The sequence below is a fragment of the Pinus tabuliformis genome, chromosome 7 (assembly GCF_031772625.1).
Source record: "Pinus tabuliformis cultivar Carrire ecotype Pingquan chromosome 7, CPIR1, whole genome shotgun sequence".
Lineage (NCBI taxonomy): Eukaryota > Viridiplantae > Streptophyta > Pinopsida > Pinales > Pinaceae > Pinus > Pinus tabuliformis.
In genome coordinates this window covers 443006248-443029653 of record NC_142293.1, presented here as the reverse complement: position 1 = coordinate 443029653, position 23406 = coordinate 443006248, and the positions used below count along the sequence as shown (strand labels likewise).

At 38.2% G+C, this 23406-nt stretch overlaps 1 pseudogene; it reads left to right on the top strand.

The window, feature by feature from the left end:
* LOC149247876 (uncharacterized) overlaps positions 1-22905 on the top strand; it is a 37773-nt pseudogene extending 14868 nt beyond the window's left edge.
* The last annotated feature ends 501 nt before the right edge of the window (positions 22906-23406 follow it).

The window sequence follows — 23406 nt, the reverse complement described above, 5'->3', positions numbered from 1 at the left end:
AGTGCAAGCATAGGTTTTAAGAAATCCACGAGGGTGGCTAATTGGACAAGGGTTTCAACCTTACCACAATTGAATGTAGCGTCTCTTCATTTTTCAACACTCCCTTAGTAATATTATATAACTTGACTTTGCTTGGAATAAAGTGGTGTAATAAATTAGAGGGCATATCAATATAACAATATTTTTGGTGCTGATTCAAATCATGTCATAGTTTATAATAGAGAAAGGACATCCACTAATGATAAGATCAATGACAGAAAGACGTTTGGATGACTATTCATTCCCTTTACTAAATTTCCCGGATACTCAAGATCCATACATGTCAGATGAAGATATGTTGTGGAAAGAAAATAATTTAGAAATGAGATGGAACCTTAGTTTTCTTACAAAATGTTATATATTGCTCCATGGGTGGGATACTTTCTCCACTTTGTAAGGAATGGTTAGTGTCTATTTTTATGTGGACCGATCTATGGGTGGCAAGGATAATTTTAGGGGCGAATGTTCGCCCTTTGGTGAAATTAAGGGGTTTTAAATTTTTAGTGGGCGAATATTTTGTATCATAGTACATTTTTACAAATCACCTCAAATAGCCCACCTTATTTTAAGGGAGAGGGTAAAAAAGGTAAATTTAGCCCTTGAAATTAGGACTTACAACCTTCCATTCGCCCATTTTCAAGAATAGGTTTTATTTAAGTGAATCCATGCGCCCATTTTCAAGAATAGGTTTTATTTAAGTGAATCCTATGGGCCAAATACCATATTTATAAAAGAGGTATGGTAAATTAATAAAAATATAAATAAATAAGAGGTATGGTAAATAAATAAAACATTTTTTATATTTACTCCATAAGTCACCTTATATACATGTAACGGTGTAAACAAATAAAAATATAAGTAAAGTGGAGGTATGGTAAATAAATAAAACGTCTTTTTATACTTACTCAAACGGTATGGTAAATAAATAAAAATATAAATAAACTAGACGTATTGTAAATAAATAAAACCTCTTTTTACATTTAGTGCATAACCCTCATTCTATTTATGAAGGCTCAAGAAAGAGGTTTTATTTAAGTGAATCCTATCGGCCAAATACCATATTTTTAAAAGAGGTATGGTAAATTAATAAAAATATAAATAAACGAGAGGTATGGTAAACAAATAAAACATTTTTTTATATTTACTCCATAAGTCACCTTATATTTACGAACACTCAAAAAATGGGTTATATTTGGGTGAAACCTATGGCCAAAATACTATGGGACAAATACCATGGACTAGATTGTTATTAATACCATGCAAAGATTTTATAATTGAGTAAAATATTCGCCATGCCTGGTGAGAGATTCGCCAAAAAATTATATATACATATTATATTATTGATAAAATCGCCTTCCATTTTTCCTATATACCATGGAGATTCGCCCATTTATTATATTTATAAATTTAGAGGGGTTCTTAAAATTTTCCCTGATGGGTGGTGTACTCACTTCATGGTTGATGTCTATGTCTGATTCGGCTCCCATATGTCGAAAGACCTTTAAGGTATGGGATCACATGAGCAATGCACTCCTACCCTGAATCTTAGTATAACTAGCATGTCATATACTTTAGCTATAAGTACTTGTCATACTTACCAAGAAGACCAACTAGAATCATATAAATAATGGGTAAGACTCCATTCTTAACATAAAGTTGGGGTCATGTTTGAGTTTGAGTATGCTCTCTTTTTGCGCTTATTGTGATCCAGAAGATTAGAAAAGGTTTGGCCCGTCTGTCTGAATAGTCTAAGGAAAATCTATGTATGCTCTCACCTTGTATTTATATAAAATCTTGGTGATCAAAAACATGCTTGACCGATATTTGAGTTTTTTTTATAGTAGATATTGGAGTATGAATTGGAGTTTAAAGCTTGTAGCTGAACTCAGAGTCACGCCTGGCATGGAAAGTGGTATCAAAGCCATACTCCAAGTCCAACCAATACTTTTATAACTTGTAAGGACTTGTTCCTACGTATAAAATATTTGGGAATTCAAAATATTTATGCATTTTTCTTTGCATTCATTGTCATCTTGGCTAACTATTGGTGTAATTTATTTATTATGAACAACATAAGATAAAGGAATGAGAGGCATTTTGTTGGTCTTTTAAACTGCTTACTTTCGACTAGACTAGTATTTTGTACCCCACAATATGGGAAAGTAAATATTCCAATCTTAAAGCCTAGATGCTTGCCTATACATCCAAATATACATAGCCAATACCATTGTCTACCATAAATAGATCCCTATCATTAAATATTTTAAAATTATATCCATCAGCCCATGAAGTAACCATTACTTGTACCCAATTTCCTATGTCTTCCAATTCCAAAGATGCAATGGAAAATCATAGAAGAAAGAATATGGAATGTACAACCTAATAAGAAAAGATTAACCATATTTATGGTCATAGAAATATCAAGCTATCTAGTTCTCCAACGCAATTAAATATGTTCTCCCTTCCTAGATAAGGAATGGAAAAAATAAAGATGTTCCTAAATGGAGAAGAATATTATCTTCTTGGCATAAATAAGCCTACAATCCCTTTTAGACAAATCTATGAGGATTTGGAAACCAAAAAGGAATATCTACTAGCAAAATCTTCTGTGGTCACTAATATTGTATTCAAAGAATGTAAGATGATGAACTTATCCAATCTACAAGTAGTATTAGTGGGTTAGAACATAGATGATTTGCACCAAGATTTGTTAAAACTCAAAGAAATAGAAAAATCTCAAAAATAATAAATAAAAGAATTGACAAACAAAATTGATATCTTGTCCCATGCGTTACAAACACCGATGCACTTGTTGAAAATGCAACAAGATGATGGAGCTTAGTGGAAAGGAGTCACCTTCACTAAGTGGGCCCGCAGGGTATTTTTGGCACAAAGTCTATTTTTAGACTATGTCTATTTTTAGACATATGGATCATGGTCTATGAGTTGTAGGATGCTATTTGTGGATGATTGGTCATGTTGGGAAAAATGGATGGACTTCTATTTTTGGTTCTGTTGATGCCCCGAAAATCGTTGTATCAACATTGGGGGATAACCACCCGGTCCAGACCTTAATACAGCTCCTTTTCCGTTTGGAATAGTGGTTCCGACTGGGGATAATGGGACCAGTTTCCCAGCAATGGATAAACGGGATGAATGAATGATTGGTTGACTAATCTAATGATAGGCGAATAACTTAATTTATCAGTGAAATAAAAGAACTACTACTAATCCCGGGAACTATTGTACTTTAAAGTGTAGCGCTTAATGATCTATGTTTATAAACAGGCATGTAGATGACTCTATTTAATAAACATGGACTTTTATTCATTCAAGGATTACTTTGCTTAAATCGTTAAACAAAGGAATTAGCGCAATATTTCTACACTTATATATCATCGATACATATACGATCAAAAGAAAAGTATCCCATAAACATCCAATAGCGGAGGGAATAAAGAAATGTTGTTAAAACACATACATATATCCGATAATAGCAAAGGCAATCAAATAACAATTCATATGAAAAGAATGAATTCAGACATAGATAATAGTACCATATGAGCTGCTAATCACTCCCAACATTAATCGCTATTTGAGATTCTTCTTCCAACGCGGAAATACTTTCAAACAAAGACAATAGTGCACATTTGCATAAAAGCTTTATTCTAAAAATTAGAATAACTGGTCCAGTTTTATAAAAGAATATGGCTGAAGTACAGTAGTGTAACTTCAGTCTTTAAGTCAAGTACAAAACTTTACGACCCTTTCTAAAAACATGAAAGGGTCTATAAATACTTAATTAAGCTAACTATCTATGAAACTGAAATCCTACTTAATTGGTATCAATTGATTTTGATCATATTCTTCTCAGCAATCTGGCAGTCGGCGGCATGACTCATCAAGTAGGCTGTTTTCCTTTTGAACCTGAGCTGACTTATCGCAAGCATTGGCTCCACTTCGGGCGGTCTGTTGAGGCGAGAGCTAAGCTGGGCGACATAGGTGGCATCCTGAATATTGGGGATAATATACCCGATTGCATCTGTAAGGAATTTAAGGGCGGCTCTATGAGTGTGTGGTTTTACCAAGAAGAACCAATAGGTGTCCCATGTTAAATTGTTAATTCCAGCAATTAATCTCCCCTTTTACTCTAGATCTGGATAACATGACTGCTCCAATGTTTTCATCGTTGTCAATTTTCCTGGAGTGCATTGGGAAATCATGTTTGACAAGTAGAGAGTATTATTAACCAATTCAACCAAATTTCTTGTAGTTGATTTGCACCTTGAAATTGCCCTCTCTGCTTTCATTAACTGGGACTGCCATTCTGTAAACAATATATCTTTATGTGACTCTAAAATTCTTGGTAAATTTGCCGCTTGTCCCTGATTAGTATCTTGCCAGTCAAGAAATGCAGCTATCGTTTCTTCAACTTGATCCAATTCCGCTCTAGCCTTTTCTGTTTTTTCACTTATTGATGCCGTTAATTCACATAGTGGTTCCGCCTGGGTGATTTGTTGACATAGAAGCTTGATTTGGGCTATTAATGCCGTATTTATCTGTAGTGCCTCGACTCTGAACTCAGTTATTTGTGGAACGCCCTTTGTCTTCTCAAGCTGTGCTGATAGTTGAGCAATCTGCTCATCTTTTGTTTTCAGTATTTGTTCATTTGCTGCCTTCAGTTGTGCCAAGGCTTCAGACAACTCTTTCTGCTTCTGGATTGCGCTGTGGTCAATCCTTTGTTTCTCTGCCTGCAATTGTTGAGTTAATTGATTATTTACTTGCTGTTGTGTCAATAATTGCTATTCTGCCTGCTTCGCTTTCTGCTGTGCTTCAGTTAGATGTGCCTATAATAAAAAGATTTCCCGATCTTTTGTTTTCAATAAAAGACTCACCTCTGATGCTTTGTCTATTGTTGCTGCCGAATAGGCTCCAGCATATTGTGATAGTTTTGTTAAGTCATCAGAGGGGTCAAATTCCTCCTTCCAAACCACATTTCCCGTGACCGTCTGTTCTGGGAAAAGGGAAGGTTGATCAGTCCTTCTTCTCTTCCTCTGTCATTTTACTACAGCTTTATGCCTTGGGCTATAGAAGACATCCAAGGGAGGAACCTCTTCTACCTGCAAAATGATTTGATCGGAGGGGTCCTTTGGTATTATTTCTACTTCCTTTGAACTGGGTGGGCCGCTGGTTCCACTTGGAACCTGTTGTGAAGTGGTTTCCTGTGTGTCTGCTGCTTTCGAAGTTTCAGTGTCCTTTGAACATTCTAGACTGCTGATAATAGAATCAAATTGTTGCCATTCCTGGAGCAGTTTTGGATCAATATGAGTATCCACATTTACTTCTGTGTTGCTCTGCTTCTGCTCTTTAGTCTGGGTCTCCTCCCGCACTTTCTCTTGCTCTTTGGTCTGAGTTTCCTCCTGTGGTTTCTCTTGTTCTTTTGTTGTAACCGGAGGTTCCTTTGAATTTTTCCGTTCAGGCTCGCTTGATGATGTTGTTGGGGTTGTTGCTAACAGATCTAGAGGCAGAGTTTGCAACCTTTGTTCTCTAAGTCTGTTGAATTCAACCAACCCTTCATCCTGATATTTCATTCTGGCTAGTGCCTTAACTTGCAATATTGACTCAGTTGAGGAGAACAGGTCATCGAACATATCTTCTTTATGATCAAACTTTGTCAATTTGGCTTGTTCAAGTGCATTATAGGCGACTTTGTTGGGATCAAATCGTCTATTAGGGAGAGTTGCTAGAGTTAATGATTTTATCTTTGTAGCTTCATTCTCTGCATGTTTGAAATCATGCAATGTGTAGACACCACATCTAAAAGGAAAAGAGGGCCAGACCTGCTTCTTATTTTTCTTGAGAGTCTGTGTAACACCCTCGACAATGATCTGATAAGCTATTTCCCTCGCCAACAGTTTATCATGTATGTACAAAGGAAGGACATGAGGTTCGGCTTGGCTACTAAAAACTCTTATATAAGTGAACTTTTCCTCCCCGAACCATCTTCCTACTGATGTTAAGTCAATCCCGGCTTGGTAGGAAATCTTGGGAGCAGGTTTATCAAAAATAGAGTAATGAATGGGTAACATAAAGCCATTGCAGACTTGGTATAAATGGTGCTTATAGGAAGCTTTCCACAATTTCTGATGATATATGTGAATAGGCATGGGGTCTTGTGATGTCCACCTCCAGCCGAGCACAGGAAATTCAGAATTAAAACACAGGGTATCTAGAATATAGGCACTGTAGTAGAATGGGGGAATTAACCTTTCAGTAACGCAGGTCTTATTTCTAAACTCAAGAACAACTGTTGCTAGTTTATCTGACAGTATAGTTGCCCAATCCATTATTTCACTGTTACACGCCGCTTCCATCAAGGGAACCATTTCTATAGTGAAATTAGCGGAATCGTGCAACCCCCACAATCTACACATCATTATCCCAGCATAACAATAAGGAGAACATAGGGAATCAACAGAATACTTACTGGAAGATTCATGCTTGTTTTTTGCCCTATTTTGCCTCCAATCCCGGATGGGTTCGGATTCAATTTCGTTTTCTTTTCGGAATTTCTCCAAAAACACCTTGTTGTACTTCTTCTCTGGCTCAGGCAAATGATACATTTGCCTTAAATCATCAGCCTTGAATGAACCAAAAATTCTCCCATCTCTGGTGCAGAAAGTTCTGTCCATGATTGGGATTTCCTCAATTGCCCATCTCACTACATCCGTATATGGGAGAATTTGTTCCCGAGCTGCTATCCGATGAAGGAAGGAGTCAGCTAAGTCCTTTAAAGTACCATCAGATTTCTGAGTCGAATCTGTAGTGGCTTGTACTATTGTCACTTCAGTTTCTTCGGCCTCAATCAAATTATAGGTACTTTGCCAAGTAGTTTTGCCGAGACTAGAACATGTAGTATCAGATATCAATCCTTTCTTTTTATTTGTTGGATCAGCGACGGCTTGTCCTGTGGCTGGCATAGCGGAAGCGACTGTGGTTTTCTTAGACTTCTTCCCCATTCTGCCTGAGTTTTCTGCTTCGGAAGAATTCTGCACAGGAGTGAAAATAAGCGTAACACAGAGAATTGGTAGTAAAAACCAAATATGAGCGAGATATATTGATCGATGCGTGATGAGGGATTAAGTTTAAAGTGGCCGCAGATACAATCTATGAGAATATTTTAGGACTTACTATTACATTAAATGGCTGTTAAAACCTGCCAATCCTTTAAATGCCCATCATATCATTAATCGGCCGAATGATTCGTTTAAGCGTGCCTTGGATGTTTTGGCGGTTGAGCGCAGGTAAATCACTGTTCGACAGATAAGGCTTTTAATATGAATTGATCGTAATATCCCTCTGTTTTAACGGCTTTTTTGAAGTCTGCGCTTCTGGCTTTATCGCAATCGGGCGTCGGGAAAACTTAAATCCTTATATTGACACCTTTTGAAATCCCCGATCGCCGATAGCGATATTGCATCGCATCGGGAGTATTACCTGGGGTGCTTTGAAAACATGCATAGTATGTCGCCGATCGCCGATAGCGATATCGCATCGCATCGGGTGTATTACCTGGGGTGCTTTAAAAACATGCATAGTATGTCACCGATCGCCGATAGCGATATCGCATCGCATCGGAGCGAAGGGAACTTTTATCGCATCAGATCAAACCAATGGGCCTTTAAAGTATGCCTCCTATGTCATTGCGATATGCGATCTTGCGATCGCTTTATCGCAATGATAAAAGATTGGTTATTTATATTATAAGACCAAAATTGGTTTGTCCAAAGGTTTTTTATAATGTCTTCATTTTGTTTTCGGACCCTTTTGAATAATACAATGTTGATACCAATGAAAACTAAAAGGGAACCATTTCATATGATAGTTTTTATGTGAATAACCATGATATGAAATGGGGGGTTGTTGTAGAGCACAACAATTGGCGATTCGCTGGAAGAAACAGTTATCTCTGAAAAGTATGGAAATACTTAAACTTTTTTCAAAATAGAGTTCTCATTAAAGGGGAAAATTCTAATATAACTAGGTATATATGCATTCTAAATAAAATGAATCTATCCTTGTTAATTTCCTCTCTTGTTTAAAATTAGATACATTCTAAGTTTTAAATTGGCCTTTATTGGTTTATAATGATAAAACAGATAACCTTTCCAAATCAACTTTTAGAATTGACTCTTTTGTCATAGGTAGAGCCTCTACTGCCAGCAAACGTTCATAGTTTCGACAGGGATACCTTTAAACCATATTATTGTCCATTGTCCCATCCATTTAAGAGTGTGATTAACAGAGTGAATTCAAAACAAGTTTTCATATTTTGTATTTCCTTTCTTTTTTCTCTTTTATTGCTAAGATAAAAAGCCATTGTCCTGGTTTGGTGACCAGCTATTGACAATGCCATTCACTGGTAGTAATCTAACCGAACAAGCTGGCTCGTGATGAGACCCCTTGTCTTATAATTCTAAGCCATTACCCTGTTTTGGTATGCAATATTGGTAATGTCGGTTAAACTATTTCTCTATGAACATGGTAAGCAGGCTTGTAATAAGACCTCTTATCTTTAATATCAGATATTTTAGAATTACACTCTGAGTAACCATAAACTTTGGTGAATGGGATGGACAATTTCCTCCTTAAGAGTAAATGGATGACAAGATAAGAGTTAAAGATTCTGAAGTTGGATTAGTTTCTGTTTTGATATTGATAACCTTTTTTGTGACCAATCTGAAAACATAAAATGATTTACAATACTTCTAAACTTTGAGAAGGGTTCACAAAAATTGAAGTATGGTTTTGGAATGCAATTATACCTAGTTTCCTAGAAATTATCCCTCTTGTGTAAGACTTATATTATTTTAAAAGTAAATATCCTCACTACTTCTGTTGAGCAACTTTTAAGTACAACAAAGGTCAATGGAAGATACCTTACACTTTATTTTCTAATGGTCCTACAAACTACAAAACTCTATTAAACTAAAAAAAGGAGAAGGGGTTACCTCCTCAATTAAAGAATTTCTTTAAGATAAGGCCATTAATAGGGAGAGAATCTCTCAAACCTGATAAATCTTGTAATATGAAGGTCGAATGGCCTATCTTCTCATAGATCTGAAACGGACCAAGCCACATCTTCTGGAACTTGGTGTGTTTTCCCTTGTCCTCATGGGCTTTGTCCCATTTCAGAACTAAATCACCAACTTGAAATTGTTTTGAACCGGATGAGACTGAATCAAAGGATGACTTGATGATTTACTGATGTTTTGCATGAATAGCCTTGGCCTTTTCCCTTTCCTCTTCTAATTTTAGAATTTGGTCATGTCTAAGTTGAATAGAAGAAGAAGGGCTTTCCTCAATAAACTGAATTAGGGCTAGGGAAGGAAGGAAAAGATTTGTTGGTAACACTGCTTCTTTTCCATACACAAGGTTTAACGGAGAAGATCCTATGGAAGCCTTCTGTGTTATCCTATCAGCCCATAGTGCGAATATTAAGGATTTGTGCCCTGTTTTATGGTTCTGTTCGATAGTTCGCTTAATAATTTTAATTAGATTTTTATTTGTAGATTTTGCTAAACCATTACCCTGGGGATAGTAATTAGCAGAATATTTTAATTTAAATCCTCTTTTAATAGCGAAATCAAACATAGCATTGCCTGAAAAGTAAGATGCATTATCAAAAACAAGAGCATTTGGGACACCAAACCTGGTAATGATGAATTGATCTATGAATTCAATGATTGCTTCAGAATTTCTTGTCTTCAAAGGAATTGCTTCAACCCACTTAGTAAAATAATTAGTAGCAGTAAGGATATACTTATGCTGTTTGGAAGAATGTGGAGTAATTTCCCCAATGATGTCCAATCCCATTGCTCAAATGGCTGTTCAATGTTGACCGGTTGCAAAGGAAAAGCTGATTTTCTTTGTCTTCCACTAGAAGTTTGACAATTTCGGCATTTCCTTACATATTCATGAGCATCCCGAAACAGGGTGGGCCAATAATATCCAACATGAATGATTTTGTGGGCTGTCGTGTCAGCTCCAAAATGTCCTCCTACTGGTCCATCATGTAATTCCTGCAAAACCTTTTGTGCTTCAGGTTTTTCTAGGCATCTTAATAAGATTGAATCATAATTTTGCCTAAAAAGCACATCATCAATAATTGTGAAATTTTTTGCTTTCAATCTAATGGCCCTTTTGTTTTTGTAAGACAGGTTAGGAGGTGCATATCCATTTTTCAAATAAAAGATTAAGTCAGCATATTGTGACTCATAATCAGTAATACTTATCTGGTTGATTTCTTCGGTTTGATCTGTATCATCTGATTCTGGAATGTTGGATGCTCCTGCCAATAACCTGCAAAAACCTTGGCCTCTAACAATCTTTGTTGGTTTAATTTCTAAGTCATATTCTTGAAGTGCTGTAACCCAGTTTGCCCTTTTTTCACCTAGTTCCCTTTGGATCAATAGTTGCCTTACTGCAGGGAAAGGAACTATAACTTTTGTGTGGGCTTTTAAAAGGAAGGGCCTGTAATGTTTGACATATTTATATACAACAAAGGCTTGTTTTTCCACTTCGGAGTAATTCAATTCAGCACCCTGAAGATTTGAACTATAGAATGAAATGGGTGCTTCCAAATTGTGATCATTAAGCTGTGAGAGTACTGCTGCATAAGACAAGGTGGATGCCATAGTATACAATGTAAAATGATTAGAAAAATTAGGAGTATTTAAGGCTAGGGCATTAACTATTGATTGTTTGATTAAATCAAACGCTTCCTTTTCTGCTGATTCCCACTTAAAGACTGATTTTTTCTTAATCATAGTTTGAAGTGGCAAAATGATTTGAGAAAACTCTGGAACAAATCTTTTGACAAAATTGATTTGGCCTAAAAATGACTGCATGGATTTTTTATTATGAGGGAAAGGGGTTTCAGAGATTTCTTTGATCCTGTCAGGATCAACATAAATACCATCTTTAGACACAATAAATCCTAAGAGATTTCCTTGGTCAAGAGCGAAGAAATATTTTTTAGGGTTAAGAGAAATACCGTATCTTTTGCAGCGTTGAAAGATTTGATTTAAACCATGCAAATGATTGGACTTCTCCTTATAAAATACAGTAATATCATCTAAGTAGACGACTACTGTTCTATTGATCAACCCTTTAAAAGCTATATCCATCGCTCTTTGGAACGTCGCTCCTGCATTAATAAGTCCGAAAGGCATTTTCTGATATGCATACGTTCCCCATTTTGTTCTGAATGTGGTTTTGAGCTGGTCATCAGGATGGACCAATACTTGGTTATATCCTGAGAAACCGTCTAGAAAGGACATTAACTCAAAGCCTGCTACTGATTGGAGTATCTGCTCCATAGTAGGTAATGAGAAATTATCTTTTAAGCTTGCCTTGTTCAAATTTCTGAAATCAATACAAATCCTAATGTCGCCATTTTTCTTTCTAACAGGCACCATATTGGAGACCCAGTTTGAGTGCCGAACGAGAAAAATAATCTTAGCTTTCAAGAGTTTATTAAGTTCAAATTTTATTTGACTCTCTAAGTTCGGATGTATTTTCCTCAACTTCTGCTGAATTGGTTTATGTTCGGGAAGCATTGGAATGGTATGCTGGATGCTGGATGTATCATATGTCTTTAAATCATCATATTTCCAAGCAAAAACCTGTTTATTTTTCCTTAACAGTCTAATGAATGCTTCTTTTTCTTCTAAGGAAAGTCCTAATCCTAAATTAATGTTTTGAGGAGTTTGCTCAGTGCCAAGGTTTATCAATTCAAACCTTAGGGTAGAACTTTGGAGCTTTGCATTAGTCACAGGTTTAAACCTGTCTTTAATATCATAAAGATCCTCAAGCTTCACCACAGGCTTATGGATTGAATTTTCCTCAGGTTTACCTCTTATTTGAAGGTCATGCTCGTTTTCCTCGATGATTTGATTATCATAGGAATTTTCGGAAGTTAAGAACTGTAAAATGTCTTCATCATGGTTAAATACTCTCCAATTAGTGACATTGCCAGGAATTGATGGCCTAAAAAGCAATTCTACTGAAAATCTATCTGGGCTGTAGTCTTCGGAAGGTAGGAGCTTGGAAGCAACATTGGCTAGCAGGTCAGCTCCCGAATTTTGAGACCTGGGAATAGAAGAAATATTGAATGCCAAAAAGTGGGAGGTGAGTTGCTGTATCAGCGATTGATAATGTTTGAGATGGGTGGAAAGAGAATGAATTGTATTCCTTACCTATTTGATAATAATTTCAGAATCTCCAAACACTTTCAAATATTGGACCTTAAGGCCAACAACTTTATATAGTCCTTGGACTAAGGCTTCATACTCTGCTGTGTTATTTGTGCATTCAAATTCTAACCTACAGGACAACATTGTTTTTTCCCCTTGGGGGCTAATCAAAATACATCCTGCTCCTGAGCCCTCACTAGATTTGGACCCATCGAAATATAACGACCAAAATAAAGAAGTATTAACAATTTTATTTACAGTTTTCTCAGTACCATTGAAACATCTTGACCTATCTGTTTGTGAAAAATTTTCAATCTGAGATGTAAAATGGTTTACTGAGAAAGGGGATGGCTGGGCAGCGAAGTTGCCAAAAAATGACTCTGATGAATAATTCCCCAAAATGTTGTTATTAAATGCTATTGGTTGGTTTTCTTGTTCAAATTCAGTAACTGTATGGGTCATATGCTTTTCCCGATCGATCCTTATTTGATTTGGCTTTCCCTTATAGGGAAGCCACATATGTGACCAGTCAATAGAAATATACCCATGTAGTTTCTCAGACCAATCCCTACTCAAGATTAAACCATAAAATTCAGGTATATCGACTATTAGGATATCAATCCTTTGTACTATTTTGGGATCAGAAGATAACCTGATAGTTACGGAATTAATCTCTCCCAAAACCTGTACTTTACTCCTGTCCAATTGTACAATATGAATAGCAGACTTTTGGGGTTCAATGTTAGAAGATGCCCCTGAGTCAATCAAACAATTGTGCAGGTTTCTATTGTAGATCTCATAGGTTAGAATAAAAGGTGGAGTATGAGAGTTTGATCTATCTCATATTAGGACTGCATCAGTAGCTTCGACCATACCAGAAGGTGGTTGACCTGTATCGTTTGCAGCTTTAGCACTGGGAAGAGGTGAAGTAGGAACAAAATTTAATTCTTTGAGAAGTAATTTCTGCTGATGTTTTAATTTTCTAAGTTCAAACATGGTAATGTTTGCCTTAGTTTTCTTCATATCATCAACAATATTGTAATCCATTGAATCGGATACTACCAAAGTTTTAGATGTTGAAGGAGTATTAGAGGTTGAAGGTTGGTTTTGAGGAACTGCTGCGGGTGGCTTCTTTATAGATACTTTTTCCTTTGTTGTAGCAGCACATGCACTCCTTTTCTTTGAAGTTTCCTGAACAGGTTCAGAGGTACTTTTACTCCTAGTAGTGACAGGAAACACTTCTTCTTCATTATCTGTATCGGAGTTAGGTAGTATGAAATCCCACATTCCATGACATTCAACAACCTCCTCTTCTTCATCAATAGGTGTAGCTATTTCTTCTTCTCCTTCTTCAAGATCTGAATCTGCATTTGATATAACATTTGGTGGTTTTGATTCAATTTTCTTATAATTTCTAAAGGGTCTTTTGGTCGAGATTTCGGCTACTTGTTTTTTGATTTCAACCATTTCATTTGACAAAGTCTTGAGGACCTTTTGCAGACCCTCCATGTCATATGGATCTTTTGGGGTTTTCTTCTTTGAATCATCTTTAAAATAAACTTTTTTGGCTTTTCTGTCTTCCAGAGCAGCTTTCTTTTCTAGAGCATTAATGCGTTTCTCCACAACAAGTGCTTCTTTCATGTTTTCAGCTAAAGTAGGTTTCCCAGCCCTATCTACAAAAATAGCTATATTGGCAGGTAGGGCAGTTATATACCATTCGCTTCGGATTTGCTCACTTGGTTTGGAGGCCGTTTGGATTTTATTCAAGAGTTTATTGAATCGGGCGTTAATTCCTTAATTGGTTCCCTATGATCTATCCTAAGATTGGAGAGATCGTTTATTAGTGTAGCCAAAGACCTGTCATCTCCATACTTAGTAAGAAACTGTTCTTGGCAAGTGTTCCAACTGGTAATGGAACCAGAAGGTAAAGAAAAATACCAGGATCCTGCTGATCCTTGCAAAGTATAAGGGAAAAGTCTAACAACAACATCTTGCTCTGTTGCTCCCTTCAAGTTGACTGCCAACATGAAGTTATTAATATGTTCCTCAGCTTGCGTTCCATCATCTGGGTTAAACTTGGGTAGCCATTTTTCAGGAGCATTAGGTAATGCATGCAATGGTGCAGGCATGTTGACTGCACCAGGCCTGGTCCATGGATCCGCCATTATAACAACAGTAGTAGATGATACTACTGTTGAAAATCCAAATTTCTGGGAAGGAAATGATGTTGCGAAGTGAGCAGGTTGGGATGTTAAAGTTCCTAATCCCTGATGAACAACAATATGTAATGGGGGAGTGGAGGGTTGACTTAGCACAGGGGAAGGTGAGATGGAGGATGTGGATGAAAGCTCTTCACTATCAGATCCCTCAGTATATTTCTTTGCCTTTTTCCTTTTGGGTAAAGGGAACTCAGTGGGTTCAATACCGAGCTTTCCGCTCTGAAGTCTGGTGAGAGGGTGAGGTAAATTGAACTGCGAAGTCGCACTGCTTTGTGATACCTCAGATTTCTGTGGTGAAATCGAGAAGCTCTGAAGTTTGTGGATAAGAGACTGGACTTCAGGGGATTCAAGACTTAATTGTTTTGGAGTATGATGGGTTTGAGCAGTGCTAGTTGATTCCTCTTCTTCTTGTTTGGATACTGGAGAACCAACATGCAATTGGGAAGTACGAGGTGATACAGAGGGAGAATTACTCTTAGAATAGCCTGCAGATTTGGGTTTGCTTGCCATTCACAGTTGAGGCCCTCCTTCTAGCACCAAAAATGTTGATGCCTCGAAAATCGTTGTATCAACATTGGGGGATAACCACCCGGCACGGACCTTAATATAGCTCCTTTTCCGTTTGGAATAGTGGCTCCGACTGGGGATAATGGGACCAGTTTCCCAGCAATGGATAAACGGGATGAATGAATGATTGGTTGACTAATCTAATGATAGGCGAATAACTTAATTTATCAGCGAAATAAAACAACTACTACTAATCCCGGGAACTATTGTACTTTAAAGTGTAGTGCTTAATGATCTATGTTTATAAACAGGCATGTAAATGACTCTATTTAATAAACATGGACTTTTATTCATTCAAGGATTACTTTGCTTAAATCGTTAAACAAAGGAATTAGCGCAATATTGCTACACTTATATATCATCGATACATATACGATCAAAAGAAAAGCATCCCATAAACATCCAATAGTGGAAGGAATAAAGGAAATGCTGTTAAAACACATACATATATCCGATAATAGAAAAGGCAATCAAATAACAATTCTTATGAAAAGAATGAATTCAGACATAGATAATAGTACCATATGAGCTGCTAATCACTCCCAACATTAATCGCTATTTGAGATTCTTCTTCCAACACGGAAATACTTTCAAACAAAGACAATAGTGCACATTTGCATAAAAGCTTTCTTGTCAAAATTAGAATAACTGGTCCAGTTTTATAACAGAATATGGCTGAAGTACAGTAGTGTAACTTCAGTCTTTAAGTCAAGTACAAAACTTTACGACCCTTTCTAAAAACATGAAAGGGTCTATAAATACTTAATTAAGCTAACTATCTATGAAACTGAAATCCTACTTAATTGGTATCAATTGATTTTGATCATATTCTTCTCAGCAATATGGCAGTCGGCGACATGACTCATCAAGTAGGCTGTTTTCCTTTGAACCTGAGCTGACTTATCGCAAGCATTGGCTCCACTTCGGGCGGTCTGTTGAGGCGAGAGCTAAGCTGGGCGGCATAGGTGGCATCCTGAATATCGGGGATAATATACCTGATTGCATCTGTAAGGCATTTAAGGGAGGCTCTTTGAGTGTGTGGTTTTACCAAGAAGAACCAATAGGTGTCCCATGTTAAACTGTTAATTCCAGCAATTAATCTCCCCTTTTCCTCTAGATCTGGATAACATGACTGCTCCAATGTTTTCATCGCTGTCAATTTTCCTGGAGTGCATTAGGAAATCGTGTTTGACAAGTAGAGAGTATTATTAACCAATTCAACCAAATTGCTTGTAGTTGATTTGCACCTTGAAATTGCCCTCTTTGCTTTCATTAACTGGGACTGCCATTCTGTAAACAATATATCTTTATGTGACTCTAAAATTCTTGGTAAATTTGCCGCTTGTCCCTGATCAGTATCTTTCCAGTCAAGAAATGCAGCTATCGTTTCTTCAGCTTGATCCAATTCCCCTCTAGCCTTTTCTGTTTTTTCACTTATTGATGCCGTTAATTCGCATAGTGGTTCCGCCTGGGGGATTTGTTGACATAGAAGCTTGATTTGGGCTATTAATGCCGTATTTATCTGTAGTTCCTCGACTCTGAGTTCAGTTATTTGTGGAACGCCCTTTGTCTTCTCAAGCTGTGCTGATAGTTGAGCAATCTGCTCATCTTTTGTTTTCAGCATTTGTTCATTTGCTGCCTTCAGTTGTGCCAAGGCTTCAGACAACTCTTTCTGCTTCTGGATTGCGCTGTGGTCAATCCTTTGTTTCTCTGCCTGCAATTGTTGAGTTAATTGATTATTTACTTGCTGTTGTGTCAACAATTGCTGTTCTGCCTGCTCCGCTTTCTGCTGTGCTTCAGTTAGCTGTGCCTGTAATAAAAAGATTTCCTGATCTTTTGTTTTCAATAAAAGACTCACCTCTGATGCTTTGTCTATTGTTGCTGCCGAATAGGCTCCAGCATATTGTGATAGTTTTGTTAAGTCATCAGAGGGGTCAAATTCCTCCTTCCAAACCACATTGCCCGTGACCGTCTGTTCTGGGAAAAGGGAAGGTTGATCAATCCTTCTTCTCTTCCTCTGTCGTTTTACTACAACTTTATGCCTTGGGCTATAGAAGACATCCAAGGGAGGAATCTCTTCTACCTGCAAAATGATTTGATCGGAGGGGTCCTTTGGTATTATTTCTACTTCCTTTGAACTGGGTGGGCCGCTGGTTCCACTTGGAACCTGTTGTGAAGTGGTTTCCTGTGTGTCTGCTACTTTCGAAGTTTCAGTGTCCTTTGAACATTCTAGACTGCTGATAATAGAATAAAATTGTTGCCATTCCTGGAGCAGTTTTGGATCAATATGAGTATCCACATTTACTTCTGTGTTGCTCTGCTTCTGCTCTTTAGCCTGGGTCTCCTCCCGCACTTTCTCCTGCTCTTTGGTCTGAGTTTCCTCCTGTGGTTTCTCTTCTTTTGTTGTAACCAGAGGTTCCTTTGAATGTTGCCGTTCAGGCTCGCTTGATGATGTTGTTGGGGTTGTTGCTAACAGATCTAGAGGCAGAGTTTGCAACCTTTGTTCTCTAAGTATGTTGAATTCAACCAACCCTTCATCCTGATATTTCATTTTGGCTAGTGCCTTAACTTGCAATATTGACTCAGCTGAGGAGAATAGGTCATCGAACATATCTTCTTTATGATCAAACTTTGTCAATTTGGCCTGTTCAAGTGCATTATAGGCGACTTTGTTGGGATCAAATCGCCTATTAGGGAGAGTTGCTAGAGTTAATGATTTTATCTTTGTAGCTTCTTTCTCTGCATGTTTGAAATCATGCAACGTGTAGACACCACATCTCAAAGGAAAAGAGGGCCAGACCTGCTTCTTATTTTTCTTGAGAGTCTGTGTAACACCCTCGGCAATGATTTGATAAGCTATTTCCCTCGCCAGCAGTTTATCGGGTATGTACAAAGGAAGGACATGAGGTTCGGCTTGGCTACTGAAAACTCTTATATAAGTGAAATTTTCCTCCCCGAACCATCTTCCTACTGATGTTAAGTCAATCCTGACTTGGTAGGAAATCTTGGGAGCATGTTTATCAAAAATAGAGTAATGAATGGGTAACATAAAGCCATTGCAGACTTGGTATAAATGGTGCTTATAGGAAGCTTTCCACAATTTCTGATGATATATGTGAATAGGCATGGGGTCTTGTGATGTCCACCTCCATCCGAGCACAGGAAATTCAGAATTAAAACACAGGGTATCTAGAATATAGGCATTGTAGTAGAATGGGGGAATTAACCTTTCAGTAACGCGGGTCTTATTTCTAAACTCAAGAACAGCTATTGCTAGCTTATCTGATAGTATAGTTGCCCAATCATTATTTCACTGTTACACGCCGCTTCCATCAAGGGAACCATTTCTATAGTGAAATTAGCGGAATTGTGCAACCCCCACAATCTACACATCATTATCCCAGCATAACAATAAGGAGAACATAGGGAATCAACAGAATACTTACCAGAAGATTCATGCTTGTGTTTTTCCGAATTTTGCCTCCAATCCCGGATGGGTTCGGATTCAATTTCATTTCTTTTCGGAATTTGCCTTAAATCATCAGCCTTGAATGAACCGAAAATTCTCCCATCTCTGGTGCAGAAAGTTCTGTCCATGATTGGGATTTCCTCAATTGCCCACCTCACTACATCCGTATATGGGAGAATTTGTTCCCGAGCTGCTATCCGATGAAGGAAGGAGTCAGCTAAGTCCTTTAAAGTACCATCAGATTTCCGAGTCGAATCTGCAGTGGCTTGTACTGTTGTCACTTCAGGTTCTTCGGCCTCAATCAAATTATAGGTACTTTGCCAAGTAGTTTTTCCGAGACCAGAACATGTAGTATCAGATATCAATCCTTTCTTTTTATTTGTTGGATCAGCGACGACTTGTCCTGTGGCTGGCACAGCGGAAGCGGCTGTGGTTTTCTTAGACTTCTTCCCCATTCTGCTTGAGTTTTCTGCTTCGGAAGAATTCTGCACAGGAGTGAAAATAAGCGTAACACAGAGAATTGGTAGTAAAAACCAAATATGAGCGAGATATATTGATCGATGCGTGATGAGGGATTAACTTTAAAGTGGTCGCGGATACAATCTATGAGAAGATTTTAGGACTTACTATTACATTAAATGGTTGTTAAAACCTGCCAATCCTTTAAATGCCCATCATATCATTAATCGGCCGAATGATTTGTTTAAGCGTGCCTTGGATGTTTTGGCGGTTGAGCGCAGGTAAATCACTGTTCGACAGGTAAGGCTTTTAATATGAATTGATCATAATATCCCTCTATTTTAACGGCTTTTTTGAAGTCTGCGCTTCTGGCTTTATCGCAATCGGGCGTCGGGAAAACTTAAATCCTTATATTGACACCTTTTGAAATCCCCGATCGCCGATAGCGATATCGCATCACATCGGGAGTATTACCTGGGGTGCTTTGAAAACATACATAGTATGTCGCCGATCGCCGATAGCGATATCGCATTGCATCGGGTGTATTACCTGGGGTGCTTTAAAAACATGCATAGTATGTCACCGATCCCCGATAGCGATATCGCATCGCATCAGAGCAAAAGGAACTTTTATCGCATCGGATCAAACCAATGGGCCTTTAAAGTATGCCTCCTATGTCATTGCGGTATGCGATCTTGCGATCGCTTTATCGCAATGATAAAAGATTGATTATTTATATTATAAGACCAAAATTGGTTTGTCCAAAAGGTTTTTTATAATGTCTTCATTTTGTTTTCAGACCCCTTTGAATAATACAATGTTGATACCAATGAAAACTAAAAGGGACCCATTTCATATGATAGTTTTTATGTGAATAACCATGATATGAAATGGGGGGTTGTTGTAGAGCACAACAGGTTCACAGCGGAATGATCAGAGTCTATTTTTAGACTGCGAGGCTAAAAATAGAAACAGTCAAATATTATTAGCCCTTAGTAATATTTGGACTCTAAAAATTATCTTATTCTCTTGGAGCACTTCAGTTTGAGCTACGGATGTGGCACATGCAGCTAACAGAAGGAATCACGTGGTTCTTATGTGTTAGTTGGGCTATTGCATGGAGGACTTCAGTTAGAACTCATGCATGTGAGTTCTGTGGAGTTGGATGTGGAGTTGTGTAGTTTGACTTGGTTGAACTAGTTGTATTTTGGTCTAACTAAAGAATACACTAGTGATGAGTTGTGTGAATTAATTATTAATTAATTCACTAATTATTAACTCATAAAGAAACTAAATAATACATCAGTTAACTCAGTGCATGGACAGTTCAACAAAGACAGGTGTTAGAGGTAAGTGAAAGGGTGAGTTGTGACTATCAGTTGTGCATGAGATTTTGCACATGCATGGATTGAGTAATGCCAATGAGGTTTGTGCAGTGTGGGCCAATATCAAGGCAATTGTAGCTTGTGCTCACGTGATTCTCTTGCAGGATTGTGCAGTGGAGGCAGGCAAAGCAGTGGAGGAGATTTGAACCTGTGACTTGTTCGGATCTGAGCTAGTTTTGTGTGTAACAGGTGGAGATAGTGCTGGATACTTGTGAGGAGTATTGTACTATGTATTGTTACATGTTCTCAATCATTATAATATACAGATAGTGTGGGGTTTTCAGCTGTATGCTTTCCCTGGGTTACATACTGTGTTAATGTGCGCATGCGATTGATGTTTCATTGTTTTTAATGCTGCTAAATTGATGATCAACATAGAGGAGGTTATGTATTGTGCATGTATTCCAAAATAGTGTATAATCAGGATAATCTCTGCGAATAAGTGTTTATTATTCAAAATTTCTACATGGTATCAGAGCTAGTTGATTTGTAGAAAAAGTTCTACAGGATATCAAAGCGGGATTGATCATTAGATCTATTATTTAGAAAGTGTTTACATTTTATTTCTTCAGGGAGAGTCTTAATCGGGCTAGGTAGCTTCTGGATTCATCCTTATTTTGGAAGGTGAGATTTCCGGTGAATGCCCATACTATCGATCTCTGTACAAGAAATACTTTTCTCTCACGAATTTTAGATCAGAAGCGGTTGAGTTTTGAGTTGGTGGAATGACACTCAAGGATAAACTTAGCAACATCAAAGCTGAGAATGGAGATGCCACAGATTGTCTGCAGAAGAAAAAGAACAAGCAAGCTACTGGATCTGCAGCAGTAGAGGCTCTAGCCTCGTAGTTTGAGCTTGATTTTTCATTGATCACATGCTTGGTTTCAAATGTGATGGGATCGGTGTGGTTCTTGGACAGTGGTGCGTCTTTTCACATGACAGTAGATTGAGATTTGTTTTCTGATTTGGAGGACAAATATCTTGGAGTGCACATCGAGATGGGTGATGATGGTAGATACAATGCGACCCGTATCGGTACCATTTCCTTTGAGAGGGAGTCTGGTAAACCCTTCAGATTGAAGGAAGTGATGCATGTTCCAGGATTGAAGAAGAATCTTATCTCTGTGGCAATGTTAGAAGATAAGGGATATGATGTTGTCTTCAGCAAGGGAAAGGCTTTCCTGCGCAACAATACAACTGGAGAAACCCGGAAGATAGGGGTTCGAGTCAGGAACCTTTATCAGTTGCATGTAGATGCATGCAAAGCCTTGAGCAGCGAGGCAACTGATGGAGACTTGGTGGTTGAGAGGGAGCGTATATTACCTCTCAACATGCAGAGCCAGAAGAAGTCTCAGATGATTGTGGAGGAGCCACGATTGGTGCAACAACTTCAGGAGGTTGTGGAGCAGCCACAACAAGGGAAGCTGAGAGGAGATCGAGTAGAGACATCTGTTAGACTCCGTCTTGTCAGTCCTCTGTCAGAATCAACTTCACCAAGGTTCATTCCTCATCATTTGTAGTCATCAAATGCCATTTTGGTCAGAAAGAGTTATTTTCAGAGTCTAGGTCTAGTGGTTGGTCTTAAAACATGTCGAATAATGCCCGCAGGCCATGAGGATGGTTTTCGAAGAGGTTCCCAGTTCAAAAGCTCACCATCAAACACATTTGAGGACATTTCTTATTCAAAACTTTGTTTTGAATAAGAAATTGTCGAATTCAGTTTTTGTAATAAGATGTATCTTTCCACCATGAAGTTCTTCACTTGCAGACTCTGGGCCTCCTTTGCTAAAAGTTCAATGCCAACATCCCTGCAAAAATGCCAAAATACGGTGGTGCGTGCTCAGAGATTGAAGTGGGCATTTGAAATCAGTGATCGGAGTGGACATTCAGATCCACGATTGAAATGGATATTTAAATCAAAGGAAAGATTAGAAAAAAAAAATAAACACGTTCGGAATAGTTTTTCCAAACCGGAGCTTTCCAATGGATTCGTCATGTCTCACTCAGATAGATTCCTTGCATTGGATCTTGGATATGAATACTTTTGTGGGTGAAGCATATGATCAAATAAAGGAATGCACGTTTTTATTTTGAATGAGTTCTCTTTGCCATCGAACAAAGTTCTGGCTGTATATGTTCAGGCTCCAGGTTCCGAGTTTAAGTACTGTGGTGCAGTATATCGTGCTTGTCCTTCAACTGTCTGTTCTCTATGATGGCTAGGGCCAGGGGGTTAGATGCAGCTCACTTCTGATTCTGTTCCGCTTACAACGAAGATTGGGGTATACATGGAAGACCTGAATGCTATTCCTGTTCTTAATGTCGGCCACCAAAAACGCATAGAACAACTAGCAATGAAGGTGGGGGGAAATCTATTCAATTTCATGCAGTCATTTTGTACCACGAACAGTAATAAATTGGTAGTGCCTACTGATATACTAGATCGATGGTTCAAGAAATTCCAGGAACGAGCAAAAAGAGGCCCGGAATATTTGAAGAGTTTCGTGATTTAAGAGTGTTGGCAAGCTAAGGATGTCTTTCACGTAATTTGCTCTGATTTATAGTCGTGTTTTTCATTGTTTTAAACATCGTTAGTACCCCAAAGAGATCATTGGAAAGCCGAGTCAAGCGGTGGAAAAGTGAATTTCATAGTTGAATGCTGAAGCTGTGAAGCTGGAAGGAGTCGCGGTGCATAGGGTGAATGGCGCGGCGCACATGGGCTGCACGGCGCACTAGGTACGACCATCCAGTGTAAAATTACACGGGCGCGGCGCATCCAGGAAGCGCGATGCATTGGGCCTCCCGCGCGGCGCATACAATCAGAGAGCCCGAAGTTGCTAAAACTTACCTCAAAACGCCCGAAATCGCATGGATCAACTCAGATTTGATGTATAGGGAAGCCACAGTCCCTGTGGCATAAGCTTGGTCCATCTAAATGGCTCGAAAGCATAAATGGATAGTGCAGCAAAGCCTGTCAGCAAAACTGCGGTGGATTAGATTGCTATAAAGCCCGG